This window comes from Giraffa tippelskirchi, chromosome 6 (assembly GCF_054371585.1).
Source record: "Giraffa tippelskirchi isolate mGirTip1 chromosome 6, T2T-mGirTip1v1.2.pri, whole genome shotgun sequence".
In the NCBI taxonomy this organism is placed as follows: Eukaryota; Metazoa; Chordata; class Mammalia; order Artiodactyla; family Giraffidae; genus Giraffa; species Giraffa tippelskirchi.
The window spans coordinates 104027448-104049814 of record NC_137280.1 but is presented as its reverse complement, the minus strand read 5'-3'; the positions used below and the strand labels follow the sequence as shown (position 1 = coordinate 104049814).

The 22367-nt window shown below is 38.8% G+C and overlaps 1 long non-coding RNA gene across 4 annotated transcripts in view; it reads right to left on the bottom strand.

Moving 5' to 3' along the window:
* LOC145509733 (uncharacterized) overlaps nt 1–22367 on the bottom strand; it is a 1421207-nt gene that overhangs the window by 752629 nt on the left and 646211 nt on the right. For all 4 annotated transcript variants that reach the window (XR_014056369.1, XR_014056366.1, XR_014056364.1 and 1 more), the window contains one exon: nt 8307–8423. This is a non-coding gene — a long non-coding RNA (uncharacterized LOC145509733). The remainder of the gene's footprint in view (nt 1–8306; nt 8424–22367) is intronic.

Here is a 22367-nt window from a genome sequence, read left to right as displayed (position 1 = left end):
CAGAAAATAAGGTGAAGTGCTTGCCAATAAGAAGCCAATGCTTCAGTGGGGAAGACAGAACAGCACACAATTATTATAAAAGAATACACATAATGTTGTCAGTTGTTAAAGCAATTTTGTAATAATTTTCTAAATACAGTCATCTTTCTTTTGTACTAAAATAGGAAGGGACTGAGGAGTCAGTTACAAATGTGACAGTTTTTTACAAGAAAGAAGAAATGTTTAATGTAAGGAGATGGGAACTAATCTACAATCATCATAGAATAGAAAACTTAATTTTTCAGGATTATAGAGTCAAAATATATATATTTTTAAACTTCTGCTCTTATTTGGATCACTGTATATCAATTTTGTGGATTTGAGAGTTGTAGAAACCCCCGCAAAAAAACATACAACAATGCTAGAATGATTTTGGATTAAACTAACCAACTTTGGAAAATCTAATTAAAATTGATACTAGAATTAAATATAGTGTAAATGTGGCCATTATACAAAAATCACAGGCACAAATCCATGAAACACCAACAGCAATTGGAGGATAGAAAAAGAGGAAAGAACTGTGGATTTGACACTGAAACTCAATAGGTGAGTTTAATAACAAGAGACAATATATGTGGCCTATTTGTTCTCTGTCTCTTTCATCACTTATACACACACACACACACACACAGAGCAGGAGGATCTGATATTCTTCCCACAGAAGTAAACTATGGGTTGTTTCCCAGATCAGGCTGGAGAATCTGGGTTTCATTCCCCCCAACAGGACTCTGACTCCAAATTACCAAACTGAGCAGTTGCCAAAATAAAAATTATCTTTTAAAACTTTTCAAGCTCTGTAAAGAAGTGTCTTATAACTACTTAATGATATGTTACTCAAACTGGCAAACCAAAACAGTAACAATGCCATAAGGTATATCATAGCAAAGTAACAAATGCTGGCCAAGAATGACATTGGGACATTTATGAGCATGAAATGCTATGATTATAGAACTTACTTGGTAGGCAACCACACAATAGGTTTAAGACAAAATAAAGTAGATATGTGCTTCCTATTGTAACTGGGAAATGTATATATTTCTCATCTGTTTTTCAGATGAAAACAATCTCTATTCCTTCCTAAAAGAATTATGCCTTTGTTCAGAAGAGCAAATTTCCCAGCCCTGGTGATTCATAAGCTATTCATGGCAATTAGGGGTGACCCTGTGACCTGTTTAGGCAATAAGATTCTGAGTAAAACTCTGCTGAGAAAGATAGCACCATAGAAAGCTTTCTTTGTAAAGGAGAATAGAGGAGGAAGGTTTTATTTTTCATTGTTTCTTTCTGTCACCCACACAGATGTAATGGCTGGATCTGTAGCAAATATCTTGTGACCATGAGATAACCATGCAGATGAAAATCAACATTCTGAGATGCCCAAGCAGAAAGGAAGAAAGGTCCTAATCGAAAACAAACCAACACTACCACCAGTGAAACTCTGGATATCTTGTCGTGCAAGAAAAAAATATATCCCAATGTTTAAGTTATTTTTTTGGTAACATATTGTTGATTTCAACCAACTATATCTCTAACTGATACCATTGGTTTCCCTGGTTGGTAAGACTTGTCTCATTGTCTGGCCAGATTCTTTTCTTGCTTTTCTCTGGCACTTAGTTTGCCAGAGAAGTCCAACCTAAAGTCCTCAAAATATTCTGTCTCTAATTTTTTTTATCCATTTCCCTACCAGTTGTTATTATATTCTATTGTCTAGTACTTGCCTAGTAACCATTCTCTTCCCCTTACCCTCTCTCTGTCTACTTCACAAGCTGAAGTGTAAACTAGTTCATATTACCCTCTAACTCCCACACAGATCTCATTACATAAAAGGTACATCTTATCCACATCTAGCACCACAGTCTCACCTCAGAGCCTTTTTCAGATCCTAGGTCATGACTAATTCCACTTCTATTTGGTCATTCATCAATATTTACTGAGCCCACGCTATATGTACGTGTTGTGAGCATGGCAGAAAAGATATTTATTAAGGGTTCAGACTCCAAAAACTGAATACCTGGGTGCAAATCTTGTGATTTTGGACAGTTTATTAAAGTCTCAGTGCATCAATTTTCTCATCTATAAAATGGAGTTAATACCATCACATACACTTCTTATGACTTTATGAGTATTAAATGAGTTCATACATGTAAAATACTTAGCTCTGTGTCCAGTTCCTCTTAAGAACTCAGTACACAATAGTGATGAACCATAGCACTTACAAAGTTGTTTGACTTACCCTTATACAATCAGAAACTTAAAATCACTATGGGGGAGATGGGGTGGCTAGGAAATCTCAATATAAATTATAATTTAAAATGAAATATTTGTGCCAATAAAGGAAAGTTAAGACAAAGAAGAAACTATTTCTAGGTCAGGTGATAAGGACTTCAGGAAAGGGAGATTTTGAGCTTAGTCTTGAAACAAATGTATTCAGGACTCCTCCATTCCCCATTGAGGCAGTTTTCTTCAAGTCTTCTTTGGTCATAAATCCCCAGAACTGACTTCCTTTACTTAAGAATGTGAATGAATTCTAAATAGCTTGGGAATAGAGAGATGATGTGAGCCAACGACGCTAACAGTGAACACTTTACACAAGGCACTGGGGAGGAGTTATGTTCTCTATTCCTGCTGATTCTATGGGCCCCTGATGCAACCAGCTCTCTGCAGCCCTTCAGGAGAAGGCTCTTTTAATTCTTCTCTCAGTCACTTCCTTGTAGACCAGGCTGGCCTCTTTGATGGTAGAGATGGGATACTTTTGGTGTGAGTCCTACCAAGGGGCTGGGCAGGGAAGAGCTGAGCTGCTGTAAGTGTTCCAGGTGCTGCTTGAGCACTAGGTGACCAGGAGCTGGGCAAAGCCTGAGTCTGTCTGGGGAGGAATCACGCTACAGGGAGGGGCCTTGATTCTCCTGCTGATTCAGGAGGGCTGGATCCACAGCTCCATTAGTCTAACATGGTACTCTGGCTCAGGGTCCATGTTATAGCAAATCTTTCTCTGATGGTGTCCTGAGAGAAGGAAATCCCTTTGTACTGTTTTAGTGTCTTGCTCCAGGGTTAACGTTCTTGCATTGTAATATATGACCTCAAGCCAGGGAGCACACAAGATCATGACTTGCTCCATGGTTCATTAGAGACTCCCTCTGTCTTAATGGCAAATAGATGGGAAACAGTGGAAACAGTGGCTGACTTTATTTTTCTGGGCTCCAAATCACTGCAAATGGTGACTGCAGCCATGAAATTAAAAGACGCTTACTCCTTGGAAGGAAAGTTATGACCAAATCTAGACAGCATATTGAAAAGCAGAGACATTACTTGTTAACAAAGGTCCATCTAGTCAAGGCTATGGTTTTTCCAGCGGTCATGTATGGATGTGAGAGTTGGACTATAAAGAAAGCTGAGCACTGAAGAATTGATGCTTTTGAACCGTGGTGTTGGAGAAGACTCTTGAGAGTCCCTTGGACTGCAAGGAGATCAAACCAGTCCATCCTAAAGGAGATCAGTCCTGAATATTCATTGGTAGGACTGATGCTGAAGCTGAAACCAATACTTCGGCCACCTCATGTGAAGAGTTGACTCATTGGAAAAGACCCTGATGCTGGGGAAGATTGAGGGCAGGAGGAAAGGGGACGACAGAGGATGAGATGGTTGGATGGCATCACCGACTCAATGGACATTGGGTTTGGGTGGATTCCGGGAGTTGGTGATGGACATGGAGGCCTGGCATGCTGCTGTTCATGGGGTCGCAAAGAGTCGGACACGACTGAGCAACTGAACTGAACTGTCTTCTAGTCATTAATTCCCCCATTATGGTTTGTTGTTGTTGCTTTTCAGTTGCTAAGTCATATCTGTCTCTTTATGGACATTATGGCTAATTCCCCCATTTTTGAAATTGACATTAAATAAATATTTAATATGTAATACATTTTAATTTTTTATTTTATATATTAAATAATGTATTTGATATTTAATAACATATTCAATGTAAATTTTCAAAATATATGCATACCCACTATCTAGCTTCCATAATTATAATCAATAAAGCAGTTTCTTAAAATGTCACTCAAAATGCATGCATTTTGTTAGGCTACTGCCCCAGGGCAACTTTCTCTGTAAATTTATGTAACTATTTAAATATATATATAATAAATACTTATGAATATGATAAATGTTCAAATATTTATATAAATATTTGCTCTATATTTACAAAATAAGTACCCTAGTGGCCTTTCACAGAACAAGGAATGTTTGTCTTAAGCTATTCTCTGTCTTTGTATCACCCAGAATCAGATAGCAGCCTCTCTAGTTAAAGGAAACACATATACTAACACCATCTCTGGCAATACATCTGGCTATGCTTCCGTTCTTGTTTGATTGGTCACAAAGCTTTAGTAATCTGTCCATATCCATGGATTTATCTCCTACTTAAAACTGCTAACCTTCTCCATCACGCTGCTCTCCTCCCATCTCTACCCAAGCTGCTTGTAGGACCTGGAACTGAGAAATCGTGCTTCAGCCCATATCAGAGCCCTAGGACTGTACTGAGTAACTACAAAGGCTATTCTTTGCAGCAACACTCACCCTCCCCATGCTCTTTCCTCTGCCCTCTGTCACTTTCTTGTGTTAGTTAAGTCCATATCTTTCACCCTCACAAGATTGAATGTTGAGTCATGATCTGTGCATCGACAAATCACCTAGAATAAAATGCATAGATACAGCAGCCAGCTGTGTCTGAAAAAGCTTGGTTCAAAGATTCACAATCTCTGCTGCCCACGCTCCTACAGCACACTCTCCCTAGACACGCCACCCTTGCAGGCCATATCATAAAAACATGCTTCCTGTTGCTTAGTGTATCGACTAGATACTGTTCAACTTGGTTATGGAGAACTTCTGCCCTAACTCCTGCCTGTCTCATAGTTGGCAATGCTCCTTTCACAGAGAATCTATGATCATCTAACACTAGGTCTCTCCCTCTCCTCATCTAGAGTACATCCCTTCCTCTGGGCCTCAGCACATCCAATTCCCTCTCTCCTTTTCTTGACCAACAGTCTTTCAGCTCCTCCAAACATCCCTGCATAAAGAAGAAACCACTTCCCCAAACTCCTATTCTCTGCTCTGGAGGGCTTTGGGCCTCACACATTTCCTTTATTAATAACTTCCATCTCTCTTTAGCAAAGACTTCACCCAGGAAGGACTCACCTTCCTTTCCTGGGCTGTCCGTTCTCCTAACTAGACACAGACCCTTGAAGGCTTATGCTTTTTTCATTGTGCCAGCTGAGCCTAGCTCACAGTTTGCCATCAGGAACACAATAAATGTCACTGATCAATATGCAGCAATTAAGATTTTGCTTTGTTTTTATGACAGCAACTTATTCCACAGAAAGAAGATGGACTTCTTGACCTCCAAACTGTTGTTATTGTTGTTTTTAAACACGCAGCACAATAACATATTCCTAGGCATGTTTTCCCTGCATGTTTCACACCACTTAGACTAATGAAAGAAATTCATCATTTAATGTGATTGTTTCAACTGTGATGAACTAGAAAGTGCTACAGGAAAAAAATAATCTATGGCTATAGACTGCTTCTTGAAATAAAAATATCTGCCCTTTCTTTATGATGGAAAAAGAAAAGAAAAGTACTTTGTGCTGGCAAGGGGCAAGTTCAGGCATATAATGGATCCTTTTGTCAGCTGTCATTTGTTTCTACCAAGTGCTACATATCCTTTACTGGAGATGAATACCGCTCATGTCTACAGACAGACCCGGGGTGGCTTGGGGTGGATTGTAGGCATTTCAAAGTCATTCTCCTACATCTCTGCCTGTGTTTTTCAAGTGCCTATTTTCAATTTGCAGTTGTGCTGGGAAAACGTTTTGATTCTTGATTTAAAATGTGCACTCCCAGAAGGTTCCAAGAGGTTTTCAGGCAGAGAGATAAAGCCTGCCTCTTTATGCTCCTATGCAGCATGTGCTCTGTGGCAATAATACATACCCCACACTGTGCTCAAATCCCTGGTTATGAAAGTCAGTCCAATCCCTATTTGGTGGATCTTTTGACATGCAAGTCCTGCTCCCTGAGGAAGCAAGCCTCTTGCAGCACTGTCTCTCTCATCCTTTCTTTGTTTCCCATACTCTACATGCTTCTCAGGAAAATTGTAGCGTGAAAGACACAGGAGAAACTGAAACTGTAATGAAAAAGTCAGCTGTAAACAGCATACCTGACACAACTGCCTACAGTTAAAAAACCTTGTTTTATGAAGATAATAAGGCTTAGGTTCAGTGCTCTGACCAGGGCTGAAACAAGCATTCAGGCACCAACCAGACGAGTCTCAAATTAGTACCGAGGCCAACTAAGACCCACAAACTCTTTCCCAGGTGATATAATCTGCAAATAAATCACGTCCAAGAAAGCTGAGTGAAAGTTTAAATACATTATGAGTTAAGACTTTTAAGCCAAGAACATACAATCAGACTCTGTCTGTAGCCAGAGGGATTTGATCTCACCTCAGAAACAGCCTTCCATCTAACAAAATACTAAAGAGGCTTCCAAAAATTTTACCACTGGAGCCAAAATGTATCTTTCATCACATTAGCAAAGTGCTACAAACTCCTTGAAGTGGAGATTCTACATTTATTCAAAATGTTGTCATCTAGATGCTGGTATTTACTATATTTTATTTCATAACATTTTTTCCCAAACTAGCTGAATTGAATTTCAAAACCGAGCTTTCTTTTTGGTGGTAGTTGTGGGGAATGGGGAGATTGAAGAGCATCAAATCAAAATCTAATGAAGTTTCTAATGATCAAATAAATAATCACTTGACATTTATTGCCATGCTTGGCAATCTGCAGAAATGGAATAGAGCAGAGATGCCGAAAGCCCCATTTCCCATAGATTTACATTATGCTACCACACAGAATTAAGCTGACATAAGCTCTTTAAGACCAACTAAAGCAGCAGATTTTACACAACTTGTTTAGATTTTTTTTTCGTCTCCATGATCCCATATTCCCTGAGTAACTCTTTCTATCCATTTTCGATTCCTTATTCTTTTGAGAGGCCTACTGGAGCCTTCTCTTCATGTCATTTCAGGCTATAACCCTGCAGTTTGAGTTTATCTTAGCTGTAAAATGCAACAGTAATTTATATGCTCCCTTACTCCAGCCTCCTCCGAGGCACTGGCTGCCAGCTGTCTACCCAGCAGTTTAAAGAAAGAGCTGTAATGAGCGAGAGTGCAGCGGGGGAGGGGGCGGTGACACATCAGAGTGCTTTATTTCTGCTTTCTTAGTGAGCACTAGAGCCACATAAATGGCATTTTCTGGTGCTGACTGACAGCGCCATAACCTCCCTCCTCCACTCCCGCCCCCTCTCCCGCTCCCGCCTCACACCAGCCTTATGGGGACAGGTTTTCTTCTTTCTTCCTTTCATTTCTGAGGCAAGGAGGACAGAGTGAAAAGATGAGAGGAAACCTGGGGCAGCTGTGATGTGGTGTGGGATGTGAGTTTCCAGTGCACACCTTGCCCCTCTGTATCAAGAATATGTTCTTGAAGCTGTTGCAAGACAAAGATTCCAGTAGCTTAATGCACTCCACACTGTTAGATTTTAGTTGGACTATTGTGGGTATATTTTTTGATGTGATTCAACTGAGGTTTCTTTTCTTTTTAAAAATATTTCAGCAGTGGGCTTATTTGCCACTTTTTTTTTTAAATAGGGCACAGTCACTTTTGTCTCAAATCTAAAATCTATCCCTTTGGAACATTATTTCTTCAATTTGGGGTGATAAAATATGTCCCCTTTCATGCACAGTAGCATATACAACAACATACAAAGCAGTCACATAGAATTTTCTCCTTACACTGCTAAAAATCATATGGTTCTTTTTTGCCAGTTCATTGAAGAAAAGTCCCACTGGACAAAAGGGAATTATATGTATATATGTCACTGTGTAGGATACAGACATGCCCTGTTAAGGGATCTGATTCCTTTCCCATGATATTTCTGAATGTGTTGACTATTAACATCTCCAAAGAAGACCTTATCAGTTGAGGATTCATCTCTCCCACATCTCCCTTTAGCTTTGTGTAATCTCAGTTTCTTTCCCAAACTGATATATCTCAGCAGACTTTGGCAAAGCAAAAGCAATGAGCTGTGTTGAACAAGGCTGAGCTCCAGATCAGTGGAATGCTGTCTGAAGGAAGGTGGAGTGGTAGTTAACTCTTGCAGGTACTGGTCCTTGATTCAGACACCACAGAAAGATCTTTTTGTATTATCTCTCTTACCTTAGTCGAGTCCGTTGGCCACAACTGTACTTTCAACGGAGAAATGATTCCTCATTCTGACAAAGACTTGACGTATCTTTTGTGCGTGTGTGGTGCCCATTAATTTTTCTTCTACAGCTGAAAAATGTAGGAAAGATTCTCATATTTAGGAAATGTAAATTTACCTGAGGTTTCACAGTACATAGGTGAATAAAAACTTCTCTCTGAGTGTTTAACATGATAGCTTTGTGATGTTTCATTACAAGTATAATTTGGGGGGAATTAACAAAGAGAAAACAGGAGAAAATTAATAGAGGTACTTTCTCTATTAATCCTTTTATGCCTTCAGTAAAAGATAAGTTAGTCTCTCCAACTTTTCTTCTAATTTCCCTTCCAAATGGTACTAGATTTATGAAGAAGAAAAGGAGATCAGAAAGGCTTGTGCATTTCTGGTGTTTTAAAAATGCACAACACATAGCTCCATAGCTGTTTTACTTTTGAGGAGTCACAGTACACATGTACTTCAGTGGTTCTAACGTCTTTGAAGGGTAAGGAAACAAAACTTGCCACCACAAAATGCCTCTTTGTCATGCAGATTATTTTAAGCTGAAAAAAATCAAGACCCAAAAGACAAAAAAACTTCAATCTTTCTTTAACTACCTGAAGAATTTAGATAGAAGGCCTGTCTCCAGAATGGACCTATCACCAGAGGTATCTGCAAAGAACATGAGCTACATGTGGTGGGGGGAAACTACACAGTGCCTGGAGATAAGAATTCAATGTGCATCCTATTGTTTCTGCATGACCCAGCAAACATTTATTTACCAAACATTTGATTTTCCGTCTCCATGTCAATTGCCTTCCCCCCAGCCCCATAAGTTCCAACCCATTATCCCCAACATCCTTTTTTGCTTTTAGCTGAAGACAGTGTTTAAAGATGTCTTTGGCCATTTTGGTGAGTTACTCAGTTTTTCCAGGTCTCTTCCATGTATATGTGTATTCAACTTTAATTTGATTTGCTCCTATTAATCTGTCTAAAGTCAATTTAATTCTTGGATCAGTCAGAAGAACCTAAAAGGGTAGAAAAAAATGTGTTCCTTCCCAACAGAAGAATGAAGGTCCCAGAAGTTCTTTATGAAATAAAGAAACACTTTGGAAAATTCAAAGAGATAAACCTTATCCTATTTAATATAAGCCTGAAATAGGAGCAGCTTTCCAGACCGAAAGCAACATGAAACACAGTTGACCCTTGAATAATGTGAGTTTGAACTATGTGGGTCCACTTGTAGGCAGATATTTTTTCAATAGTAAATACTACAGTACACATGGTCCATGGTTGAATGAATCCAAGGATGTGGAGGAGCTGCAGATACAGAGGACTAACTACAAACTATATGCCATAGATTAACCCCTGAGTTACTCAAGGGTCAACCATACAGTGACTAGAAAAAGCCTATGGCAAAGAATAGGCAGACTTGCCAGATCTACCACCTTTTGGAAAATTCTGAGCATAAGCCATAAATCACAGAGCAATCACTCTTCCCATCTTTTTTTGGTGTTGGTGGAAGTTTGGGAAAGAGGATAACAGTGATAAGTAATCATTTTTCTTTTAAATGAAGGAAGCAGATGGATCAATGAACTCTATGTACTGATGATATATTGCAAGGAGCATTTTAAAAATACGATGTTTTAAAACATGAAATTGATTGTTGATCCTTTTAAGTCAGCATTTGCTTTTCATTGATATTCAGACAGAGCTGATTTACTTTAAAGAAATTATCTTTATGCTGAATTGATTGTGCCTTTCAGTATGTAAAAAAGTTTAATTCACTTTAATATTATAGACTTTGATACACTATAAAATCTCCCAATTAAGCAAAACCAAAACAAATAAAAAATAGTCAACCACCTCCAAAGGTAGAGATTAGCACAATCGATGCTTTCTAGCAGGAAGACCTTGTGATAACAGCAGCAGTTTAAAAAAGGAAAAAAGGAAAAATAAGGCAGGGTCAAAGAGTAGAAATGATTTTAAAAGATGTCAGGTGTAGATTCTGCTGCAGAGTGGCCAGCAGAATGTAAGACTTTAACATCTCTGAGGCATGTTCCCCTGGGTCCTGAGCAGGATCCCTAGAGAAACTGAATAAATGAATCAGAGTAAGTGGCATCAATCCTAGAAATAATACATAAAGAATAATGGCATAGAGTCTGGGCAATCATAAAGATGACTTGTTTATGTATCTTTTTTTTTTTAATTTAACATCCTTTGCACTAACTGTGAATCAAGGCTTCTTAGGTTTATAAAGCAATATGTAACAATATACCAGCAAATCTGGGAAACTCAGCAGTGGCCATAGGACTGGAAAAGGTCAGTTTTCATCCCAATGCCAAAGAAAGGCAACACCAAAGAATGCTCAAACTACCGCACAATTGCACTCATCTCACATGCTAGTAAAGTAATGCTCAAAATTCTCCAAGCCAGGCTTCAACAACACATGAACCGTGAACTTCCCGATGTTCAAGCTGGTTTTAGAAAAGGCAGAGGAACCAGAGATCAAATTGCCAACATCCAATGGATAATCGAAAAAGCAAGAGAGTTCCAGAAAAACATCTATTTCTGCTTTATTGACTATGCCAAAGCCTTTGACTGTGTGGATCACAACAAACTGTGGAAAATTCTGAAAGAGATGAGAATACCAGACCATCTGACCTATCTCTTGAGAAACCTGTATGCAGGTCAGGAAGCAACAGTTAGAACTGGACATGGAACAACAGACTGGTTCCAAATAGGAAAAGGAGTACGTCAAGGCTGTATATTGTCACCCTGCTTATTTAACTTATATGCAAAGTACATTATGAGAAATGCTGGGCTGGAAGAAACACAAGCTGGAATCCAGATTGCCGGGAGAAATATCAATAACCTCAGATATGCAGATGACACCATCCTTATGGCAGAAAGTGAAGAAGAACTAAAGAGCCTCTTGATGAAAGTGAAAGAGGAGAGTGAAAAAGTTGGCTTAAAGCTTAACATTCAGAAAACTAAGATTATGGCATCTGGCCCCATCACTTCATGGGAAATAGATGGGGAAACAGTGCAAACAGTGTCAGACTTTATTTTTTTGGGCTCCAAAATCACTGCTGATGGTGATTGCAGCCATGAAATTAAAAGACGCTTACTCCTTGGAAGGAAGGTTATGACCAACCTAGACAGCATATTTAAAAGCAGAGACATTACTCTGCCAACAAAAGTCCGTCTATTCAAGGCTATGGTTTTTCCAGTGGTCATGTATGGATGTGAAAGTTGGACGGTGAAGAAAGCTGAGTGCCGAAGAATTGATGCTTTTGAACTGTGGTGTTGGAGAAGACTCTTGAGAGTCCCTTGGACTGCAAGGAGATCCAACCAGTCCATCCTAAAGGAGATCAATCCTGGCTGTTCATTGGAAGGACTGATGTTGAAGCTGAAACTCCAATACTTTGGCCACCTCATGTGAAGAGTTGACTCATTGGAAAAGACCCTGATGCTGGGAAGGATTGGGGGCAGGAGGAGAAGGGGACAACAGAGGATGAGATGGTTGGATGGCATCACCAACTTGATGGACATGGGTTTGGGTGGACTCCGGGAGTTGTTGATGGACAGGGAGGCCTGGCGTGCTGCGATTCATGGGGTCACAAAGAGTCGGACACGACTGAGCGACTGAACTGAACTGAACTGAACAGGGTATGAGCAAATACTTTGCCCATTCCCAATCAGAAATCCCCCTTTAGATTACCAAGTCACTTTTAGCACATTCTCACTATATTTAGTAGTGAATTACCATTGCAGTTTCTGGCATAGTAAATGCTAGCATCTAGACCCCAAGTTTCACATCACAGGGGTTGTTATCACCCTTTCCTAAATTACTAAGTACTAATTTGACCTGATGATGTGACATTCATTACAAGCTCCTTTAAAAAAATCTACATTTTTAAGTTTTCTTAACCTAAATACATATGCTCAGAATATTTACACATACACACACACACAGAGTTTAAATTTGACTGAAAGTATTCTTCTTTAAGATGGAAATTTCATTTTGCACCTGAGTTTCATTTTGCACCTAACTGAACAGCCACTAGGAGCAAATGTTTTTCCTCCACACAGAAATGTAGCACGTAATAAAACTGTCTTTGTAGTAAACTGAAAACTCACTATGTAAAAAAGCACTAATTTGGCAACTATGTTAAATACACATTTATATAAAATAGTTCCGGCTCTAGCAGAGCTTATAACTAGTGAGAAGGGGAAAAAGAAATCTTACAAAATTTGGAAAATTGCCATCAACAGTCAGCAGTAAGTGCCATGTGAGTGGTATAAAGAATAAGAGCTCTCAAACTTCAGAGGAGGGAAGCATTGTTTGGTATTTGGGGGTGGCCCTGGAAGCATAGTTAACTGAGTTATGGGTTTAGACTTGGGAAAAAAGAGGTCTAGATATATAAGAATAATGAGAAAGAAATGCTAAGCAGGAGACAGGGGTATGAGAATAGAGAATGCTATAGAAAAAAGCAGGTACATGAAAATGGGGGAAAAACTACTTGAAGTGAAGGAGTAAATAACTGTTTATAAAGATACTACAGGTACCAAGCACTGTCTTATTTAATGAATACATAAAAGTGATACCATCTTTGACATCTAAAGATGCTTAATAACTAACCACCATCCAAAGACTAACCCTATTGGGCAACATGATGTAGTGGTCCTAGGTCCACCCTGGCTCTGTATAAAATAGAACTGTGGTTTCAACTTTGTGTGTCTCACAAAACAATAAACACACATCCACATACATTAGATGGATCAAAAAGTTCAACAAAAATTCATTGAAGGTTTACTTCAATGTCCCAGGCACGATGCTTCTTTACAGAATTGAGAACATGCCCAGTGATTAGAACAAGGAGGCAGACTGGAATAGTGGCTAAGAGGATAAGCTTTAAAAACTTTTAACCTGGGTTCCAGCTCTTTGAGTTCGTTTGCAACCCATGGACAATTTAACCTCCCTCAACCTCAGTTTCCTCATCATTAACATAAACAATAACCCTGCTTCCTGGAGTACTCGTGAGAAGTCTACCATAAAGTTCATGAAAAGCACAGGTAAGTGCTCAAAAAATGTTATCTGTTTTTAAGAATGGACCATGCATGCAGTCAGCTGCAGGGAAGGAACAGTCTTCTTGAGGCTGCTAATTAGATTGAATTAGCAATAGCTCATTTTTGTTCTAGGGGCTTTCCAGGTGGCTGAGTTGTAAAGAATCTGCCTGCCAATGCAGGAGGCCCAGGAGACACAGGTTCAATTCCCAGGTCAGGAAAAACCCCTGGAGAAGGAAATGGCAACCCGCTCCAGTATTCTTGCCTGGGAAATCCCATGAACAGAGGAGCCTGGCAGGCTGCAGTCCATGGGGTTGCAAAGAGTCAGATGCAACTAAGCACATATGCATTTTTGTTTTAACCAAGCCGTAAGATTTGCTAACATTCTATCTGAAGTACCTTCTTCAAAGACATCCCTCTTTGCCCTGTGTGTTGAATCATTATTCAATGAAAAAGTGAAAGTGTTAGTCACTCAGCTGACTTTTTGTAACCCCATGGACTATAGCCCATCAGGACTCCTCTATCCATGGAATTCTTCAGGCAAGAATACTGGAGTAGGTAGCCATCCCCTTCTCCAGGGAATCTTCCTGACTCAGGGATCAGGTGAGCGTATTCAACTAAAGCATCATTGGTGGATTTTGTAAAGGTAATAAAATGCCACAGGAATCTTGCTGTTAAGTCATAGTCTCCTTAAAAAAAAAAAAAAAGAATGTCCATGAATCTAAACTCACTCTTTGCAACCCATACTCTCCTTTCTTCTCTCCCTTAGGGGTTAGGCAGGCTGACTGCCAACTTGCTTTCCTCTTTGAAATGAGTAGAGATTGGGGAGGTAGAGAAAGTAACAAGAATAATTCATATGTTGTGAGAGTATATTGTGTGCCAGGCCTTATTCTGAGTATTAGATGAATGAATACATAACATATTATTTCAGTAGAATATTTATTTGGACAGACTGTAATTCTAATGAGTTGTTATATGTCACTCAAAAAAAACCACATTAACCCCAACTAATAATGGCATAGAAAAAATGTGGCTGTGGGTAGAAAGGGCAGGGCAAAAAAATGAAAAGTAGAATCTACCTGTTTTATTGGGCTTCCCAAGTGGCGCTAGTGGTAAAGAACCTGCCTGCTAATGCAGGAGACATAAGAGTCGCAGGTTCGATCCTTGAGTTGGGAGGATCCCCTGGAGGAGGACAGGGCAACCTACTCCAGTATTCTTGCCTGGAGAATCCCATGGACAGAGGAGTCTGGCGGGCTACAGTTCATAGGGTTGCAAAGAGTGGAATATGACTGAAGCAACCTAGCACACACGTACCTATTTTATGAAGTGATTTTGTTTCTCTTTAATTTTTATTTGTGGTGGGGAAAAATAAGACTGTCATATACATCCTCATTTTGAGACAAACAAGCTGTATGACAATCTCAGCCAGGAGTTTACACACAACAAATGGCATGAACATATAAACTGATAGATATTCCCACGGTCCTAGCTTTAACACTTGGGCATTCTCTATGTTGTCAGATATAATGAACTATAAATTAAACAACAAAGATGAGGGAGATTTTGAAGCAACTGTGATATCTTTGAGGTTTATGTTTGATGTGCTATGTAACGTTTACCTTCCTTAACAAATAACCAGAAATAAAAGTAAACTTCATCCAGTAAACTGCATGACTGCTGTTCAAAACTGAATGCTTTAAAATTGAGGGATGTTTTGCAAAATGAAAATATTCCATTGCATTGCTAACTATCTGGTTTTGAGGAAGTTTTCTGGATGACCATCATAATATTGCTTAGAAATACTGTAGCATGTTGAACATTTGGAATTACTCTTTTTTAAAAAATTTATAAATTTAGACTCAGAATCCATACTGATTATACATATATTGTCCAAAATTGCAGAGTACAATTTTCTACTTCTTGAACCAGGATTCATGAAACCATCCGAAATATTTCTGGACTTCAAATAAGAAAAGAATCACATAAGAAAATAAGAGTAAATAAATAGGATATATATAAAGATATATTATAAACTTGTAAAAGTAGTTCTTCTTAACAATATGGAAAGTTTTTTAAAGAAGGGCCAATCTGTTTGGCAAAATAAGATTTGGTCCACACCAACACTCTAAATCATAAAAGCCTGTTTTTCAACAATTGTGGGACTCAGAGGGTAATTCTAATTCAATGCTTACTTCACTGTAGAATGGCTTTTGGAAAATACACTCACTAAATGATTTAAGTCTCACAGGCCCCAACACATTCTGTGTTTAACCAATTATTTCTGGCCACAAAGAAATGTGGTCTCCATCCTCAGCTGGAAATTTTCTTTCTTGGCCAAAATTTAGAACTCAGGGGCCAAACTAGAGATAAATCAATAAAAATCTGTACACTAGAATTTTCTTGTTAGAGGAGAAAGAAAATGGAGACAAGTGAAGTTTGGGATTTTATTTCTTTTCTCCTTACAATTATCTTTTGGTTTTTTTTCTAAACTATCCCTTGCTTCTCTTCTTTTCCCTTTTGCCCCAAGTTTCCATGTTCAACACCATGCCTAAAGTCTCTCCAATTTCATTAATTTCTGTTTCATAATATTCTTCGAATTCTCCTTTGAATCCTCTCCCTTTCTATATTCCCAGATTCATTTGGGGGCCTAATGGATATATGTAAGCATGTGTACATTTATACATATATACACAGATTTGTAATTATGATAACTTCAAATGGCAAAAGTTGTGGGTAACCAGGGATAGAGAGGTCATGGTTATAGAGTCTATGAGGCATAGTCTACTGATGAAAGACCCAGAGCATTTGATTGGCCTTAAGTAATCTGGGGGCTTCCCAGGCACAGAGGAGCCTGGAGGGCTATGGTCCATAGAGTCTTAAAGAGTCAGACATGACTAAAGTGACTTAGCATACATGCACACACACACACAAGTAATCCGGGGCTAATTTCAAAGTCAGAATCTGACCTCAGGCCACTTGATCCAAGGACCTGTCTGCTAAGTGATGCTACAGTCTTTTCAAAAATATCCGAAGAAGCATTAGCAGAAAGCTCAAGATTAGTTTTCAATGCTATACTTCTTCCAACACCAACTCACATGTAGTGTGAATGTCTAAAGATAAATGAGTTTATGAAGTTTGATGCTCAAAAGAAAAACAAAGTAAGGAAATGAATATTTCAGAAAGGAGTCAGATATGTTACCCAGACTCTTAGCCTTAGGTTCAAGAAGTGAAGTCAGGCAACACAGAGGAACCACTTGGTTTAGAATTCCTCTGAATTCCTTTAGTCCCTGAGGCCAGTTAAGGGGAAATGATCAGACGGTTCTGCATCTGCTAGTGTTCGAAGGCAAATGGGAAGCATTGCACCGGTTTCTCTTCAAGAAATATATAGTACACATGGCTATTGTGAAAGTAAACTCTGCAAATCGCAACCGACCCAGTCTGACTAATAAATGTGGAAACACCTCCAACATATGGGGAACTGATGTTTGAACAGACACAGAAGGAGGTGCCAAAAATGTGTAAAAGAGAAAAAACAAATAATTTATTGCAAAGATGTGTGCTAGTTCCCATGTTATCCTCAATATTTAGTCTGTTATAGAGGGTTATATTCACAATGAAATGCTCTTGAGAACTTGTCTACCCTTCTTCCCACTTCAGTTCTCTAGACAGTCTTCCCAGGAAGTCTATGTGATGACATAATAGAAGTCTGATTACCTAAGGAAACTTTACAGGCATTTAAACCAACATTACTGGCAAGTAGCATTGGAAGAACCCCATATGGACGTCTAATGGACTGTGATTAATAAAAATAAAATTTGTGTTTATCAAAGGGTGCTATTCATAACTAAAAGAGGTAAAGTAAGGCCAAGCTACTTGCACTCACCCTGCTAGATTAAATCATAAATTACTGCAAAATGGATATTTACCCCTTTCCAGCATGCCCATTTTAATGATGCTTGCTCTTGACCTTTGTGAACTAGAAAGACAGGCCCCTAAGAGGGGAACATAAGTGTGTAGGCGGCAGTGGTATTTATTTCGGTCCAGCAGGATTTCTATGATCCAAAGGCTGAATGGGAATGTTCTTTCTGAGCCAAATGTGTTCTAAACCAGAAATTTCTCAGACTCGACTCAAGCCTAACTTCAAACTTGAGTTTGCCAGAGGAGTTAGAATGAACCAGAAAGAGAGAGAGGAAAGAGAGTGAGTGTGTGAGAGAGAGACCTCCTTTAAGAAAAACAGATTTAATCTAATAAGGATGAAGATATTAATTTCACTTTTTACATTTCCCACATGCTTGGCAAAAATAGCAGGTTTACTTACAATTTACTTTGGTATCCTCTCGTTCACATACTCTTCCCAAACCACCAAGTATCCAGCATACTCACACTGCTCCCCTAATGTTCAGACAAACAAAGCCTGATTTTCACTCTAATAGTCTATTGGTATCATTAATACCTTCTCTGTGTTTAATCCTGAAAAGCATTTTTATTGTGTGGGGAAAAAAATTGTTTCACCTTCAGCTCTGAAATTAGGAACCTCTGCAAAATGACTTATTTTGCACAATTCTGTTACAGGATGGTATTTTAGATTGTTAAATGAATAATGACAAAATCATTTTTGTATCTGAAAGAATGCTTATACTATAATGTAAATTCAAAACAATAACAAATATTTGAATATTAAACATTGCAAAATAGAATTTTAAAAATGGATAAAGTGGCATCAACCTTAAAGAGAGTGCAAAACTTTTACAGCATTCTGGAATGTTTTTGTACTCTTTTCCTTAAACAATTTGAAAAGCCAAGCCAAGTAAGTGATAATAAAGGGATCTGTTGCGTTCACGTTCATGTCACATTCAAGAGCCTGTGAAATTATTTTGCATGGGAGTCTAAAATGCTAGATCAGTTCTTGGCATAACTCAGAAACAAGCACTTACTTATTCACACGCCTTGTGCTCTTCCAGATATAAAAAGAGAAGCTTTGGAAATGCTTCTGCAAGCAAAGTATCTTTGAGAGAAAAAATTCCTCAATTTAATTCTAGTTATAGGACTTAGATCAACTTGGAGATGTCTGCATCTATTAATAACATTATATTCTTACATCTGAAATAGAAGTTTCATTTTGGGAAAATCATCTCACAGAGAAGTTTTGTATTGCTTTTAAGAGAAAACATAACTGAACAACACTCTTCACAGTTCAGGTTCTGCAAATGTGTGAGCAATGAAAAGAATCTCTGTAGCCAAGAAGTACCTAGGTGATGTGACCAAATCTTTATTCCCTGTGACTTTAAGTTCCCCTTGGGGCTTCCCACCTTATTCACCCCTAAGAAGTCTGTTCTCGAAGGCTCAACCATTTGTTTTACTGTTCTGAACACAGTTGAGGAATTTTAGAAATTTGCAGTACAATATATTGAACATTGTGTTAAAAACAGTTAATTTAACAATTAATAATTAATAATAGCTAATTAGTAGCTATTGAGTAATAGTAAGACTGATAGGGCTTTGGTCACAGCGCCCAAGAAAGCTGGGAGAGACAGTCATCAAGCTTCAGACTTTGGCAGATGGTACTTACAGGGCAGGAAGGATATCACACACAGGAAGGGTAGTCAGATGGCTCTGGACAACTATACAGTCCATGCTTAGGCTTTGTCAGCATTCCCTTTTCTAGTCTTAACCATCCCAACAGCAACAACATGCTGCTGCTTAACACAAATATGTTCTTCCTTTTCCCACAAAGGAACAATTGAGATTCTTATCAGTTGATGTACCCAGCACACTTCTTCTAGTTCTAACACTATATAATGATGGACTATAAGCTGAGAGATAAATTGTGATATTGAGTGAATGAGTGAGTCAAAGTCGCTCAGCCGTGTCCGACTCTTTGAGACCCCATGGACTATACAGTCCATGGACTTCTCCAGGCCAGAAGACTGGAGTGGGTAGCCTTTCCCTTCTCCAGGGGATCATCTCAACCCAGGGATTGAACCCAGGTCTCCCACATTGCAGGGGGATTCTTTACCAGCTGAGCCACAGGGAAGCCCTTGTGTTATTAATCATCAATTAATTAATTGTGATAGTAATCATCTCTAATAGATCCTGTATAAGACAGCAAGGAAACAAGAGAAGATGGGGAGAAAATCTCATCAGTAAAGAAAATAATCTTTGTTTCTAAAAATGTTATGAGCTTGTAGCTGGAACTAGTAAGTTCCTCCTTCCACTATCCATTCTATGCTCCATTTACCTTCCTTCAGTAGCACCTCAGCTGATCAGGCTTCCTTGCCTGGTGGTGTCAAAACTTCACTCAAAAGGAGTATGCCTGAGTAGACATTATATAATCTTATAAAGAAGAGGCAGTCCCTGTCCCAAGAGGACATTCCTCTCTGTTACCGTTGCTTAACTGCAATCTTATTTCCCTTGATAACTAGTAAGCATAAGAACCCTCTTTTTTGATTTATTCAGGGCATGAGGTACCTAAAATGGCCAAGAGCGGTTTCAACTCCTAATTCAATGGAACCATTGTTGTGTCCCCTGGTGAAAGCATTCATGCATTGAATCCTAATACCTCTAAATTTGTAGAGTTTAAGGAAAAGGTCAATGTGGAGTAAAACTTAGGGAAATAGATCATGAACTGCAAAAGTAAAGAAGCCACTCTCACTTCTGTCTACTTATTGCCCAGACCCATGTTTTGCAGCCATGGGAGAATGATCACAAAATATTAGGCACTGGCTTATTCTATACCAGACTCTATGGGACATAATCCAGTCTCACAAGGTCCTCCAGAAATTGCAGAAATTAAGACTTCAATTGACCTATCATCTTTTCATAACACCAGATGCTTCACATATGATGATGAATGAGGCATTTAGTAAATTCACAGGTGGGGTTCTTGGCAGAAAAATCAAGGAAAGGGAATCTAAATACAAATAGTTATCTATTATAGAATAAGAAGAATATATTTGAACTATCTTTATAGAGCTGGTTGATTCATAAGGTATGGAAATGTTCCATATTTGTCACTGTTGCTAGGTGAGGCTTGGTGACTATAAATATCTATTGGTATTTAAATTTTAAATCTATTGGTTTTAGACGAATAGGAGTAGCCCTCATAGTCAACAAAAGAGTCCAAAATGCAGTACTTGGGTGCAATCTCAAAACTGACAGAATGATCGTGGTACATTTCTGCTCTTGGCCATTATAGGAACCTCATGCCCTGAATAAATCAACAAAAAGAGGGCCCTTATGCTTACTAGTTTCAAGAGAACTAAGACTGCTGTTAAACAATATCATTCTATATCACAGTAAAACCATTCAATATCATGGAAATCCAAGTCTATGCCCCAACCACTAATGCTGAAGAAGCTGAAGTTGAATGGTTCTATGAAGACTTGGAGTACAAAATGAAGAAGGACAAAAGCTAACAGAGTTTTGTCAATAGAACGTCCTGGTCATAGTAAACACCCTCCTCCAAAAACACAAGAGAAGACTCCACATGGATATCACCAGATGGTTAATACTGAAATCAGATTAATTATATTCTTTGCAGCCAAAGATGGAGAAGTTCTATATAGTCAGCAAAAACAAGACCAGAGGCTGATTGTGGCTCAGATCAAGAACTCCTTATTGAAAAATTCAGACTTAAATTGAAAAACGTAGGGGAAACCACTAGGCCATTCACGTATGACCTAAATCAAATCCCTTTTGACTATACAGTGGAAGTTATAAATAGATTCAAGGCATTAGATCTGATAGACAGAGTAATGAAAACAATGGACAGAGGTTCATAACATTGTACAGGAGGTGGTGATCAAAACTAACCCCAAGAAAAAGAAATGCAAGAAGGCAAAATGGTTGATTGAGGGGGCCTTATAAATAGCTGAAAAAAGAACAGAAGTGAAAGGCAAAGGAGAAAGGAAAAATATATCCATATGAAATGCTGCTGCTGCTGCTGCTAAGTCGCTTCAGTCGTGTCCAACTCTGTGCGACCCCATGGACGGCAGCTCACCAGGCTCTGCCGTCCCTAGGATTCTCCAGGCAAGAATACTGGAGTGGGCTGCCATTTCCTTCTCCAATGCATGAAAGTGAAAAGTGAAAGTGAAGCCGCTCAGTTGTGTCCGACCCCTAGCGACCCCATGGACTACAGCCTACCAGGCTCCTCCGTCCATGGGATTTTCCAGGCAAGAGTACTGGAGTGGGGTGCCATTGCCTTCTCCGATATGAAATGCAGAGCTCCAGAAAATAGCAAGGAGAGGAAAGAAAGGCTTTTAAAGCGAAGAATGCAAAGAAATAGAGGAAAACAATATAATGGGAAAGACTAGAGATCTCTTCAAGAAAGTTAGAGATACCAAGGGAACATTTTATCCAAAGATGGGCAGAATAAAGGATAGAAATGGTATGGACATAACAGAAGCAGAAGATATTAATAAGAGGTGAGAAGAATACACAGAAGAACTGTACAGAAAATATCTTAATGACCCAGATAACCATGATGGTGTGATCACTCACCTAGAGACAGATATCCTGGAATGTGAAGTCAAGTGGGCCTTAGGAAGCATCATTACGCACAAAGCTAGTGGAGGTGATGGAATTCCAGTTGATCTATTTCAAATTCTAAAAGATGATGCTGTGAAAGTGCTGCACTCCATATGCCAGCAAATTTAGAAAACTCAGCAGTGGCCACAGGACTGGAAAAGGTCAGTTTTCATTCCAATCTCAAAGAAAGGCAATGCCAAAGAATGTTCAAACTACCACACAATTACACTAATTTCACATGTTAACAAAATAATGCTCAGAATCCTTAAAGCTAGCCTTCAACAGTACGTGAATCGAGAACTTCCAGATGTACAAGCTGGATTTAGAAAATGCAGAGGAACCAGAGATCAAATTGCCAACATCTGTGGTATCATAGAAAAAGCAAGAGAATTCCAGAAAGACATCTATTTCTGCTTCATTGACTACTTCAAAGCCTTTGACTG